Source organism: Orycteropus afer, unplaced genomic scaffold (genome assembly GCF_000298275.1).
Source record: "Orycteropus afer afer isolate SDZICR_OR568_19922 unplaced genomic scaffold, OryAfe1.0 scaffold00804, whole genome shotgun sequence".
Lineage (NCBI taxonomy): Eukaryota > Metazoa > Chordata > Mammalia > Tubulidentata > Orycteropodidae > Orycteropus > Orycteropus afer.
Genome location: NW_006922391.1, coordinates 37105 through 38520, shown reverse-complemented (window position 1 = coordinate 38520; position 1416 = coordinate 37105).

Sequence of the window (1416 nt, the reverse complement as noted above, 5' to 3'; positions counted from 1 at the left end):
CCAGAAGGCTGGCAGTTCAAGCACACCAGCCACTCCTTGAAAGAAAGATGGGACAATCTACTTCCATAGTAATACTGCCTCGGAAACCCAAGGAGGGGTCGCTATGAGTTGGATCTGACTCGACGGCAGTGACTTTCCTTTCCTTTCCTTCAGTGGCTAATGATCATAAGCATTTCCTCATGTATTTGCTGGCTGCCTGAATATCCTCTTTGGTGAAGTGTCTATTCATGTCTTCTGCCATTTTTAAATTGGGTTGTTAATCTTTTTGTTGTTGAGGTGTTGGGGTTTTCTGTAAATTTTAGAGATAAGTCCCTTGTCAGATATGTCATTGTTGAATATTTTTTCCCAATTTGTAGGTTCTCTTTTTATTCTTTTGGAGAAGTCTTTGGAAGCACATAAAAATTTAATTTTTAGAAAGTCCCATTCATCTAGTTTGTTTTCAGCTGTTTGTATCTTTTGGGTTCTGCTCGACAGTCTATTTATGCCACAAAGTAAAGCCCTTAAATTTGCCCCTATTTTTCCTTGAGGAACTTTACAGTTTTAGGTTTCACATTTAAATCTTTGATTTTTCTGGAGTTAGTTTTTGTGTATGGTATGAGGTATGGATCTTTAATTTTTTATGCAAATAGATAACCAGTTTTTCCAGCCCCATTTGTTAAAGAGACCATCTCTTCTCCATTTAATAGATATCAGCCCTTTGTCAAAAATCAGCTGACCGTAGGTCAATGGATCTGTTTCTGGGTTCTCAATTCTGTTCCACTGGTCTATGTGTCTGTCTTTGTACCAGTACCAGGCAGTTTTGACTACTGCAGCAAAGCACTATTTACAATAGCAAACCGACAGAAACAACTTAGGTGCCCATCAACAGAAGAATGGGTAGCCAGACTATGGTACATACACACAATGGAATATTATGCAACACTAAAGAATAATGTAGAATCTACAAAACACCGCATAATGTGGATGAACTTGGAGGACATTATGCTGAGTGAAATAAGTCAATTACAGAAGGACAAATAATATTATATTAGCTCATTATTGTAAAAAGTCAAGGAGAGGTTAATATACAGAAGGAAATTTTCTTTGTTGGTTACCAGGGGTGGGAGGGGACTGGAGGGAACATTGCTAGACAGGTAGAGACCAGTATTGATTTGGGTGAAGAGAAGGGCAATGTACCAAATGTGAGTGATCAACACAGTGGCATTGAGAAAGAGAAAGACATAGAGAGGTACATGGGAGGTACAGACAACAAAGATGAACCGTTTTGCAGGTACAATATTGCATTGTCAGTGATGGCAAACAGTGATCTATGGGTGGATAGATGGGTGGACAGGCTGAATGATCAGGTATGTCTATGCAGGGGGTAGTGTGCCCATGACCATGCATAGGGCTAGAAGACAATATTTTTACAGGTGT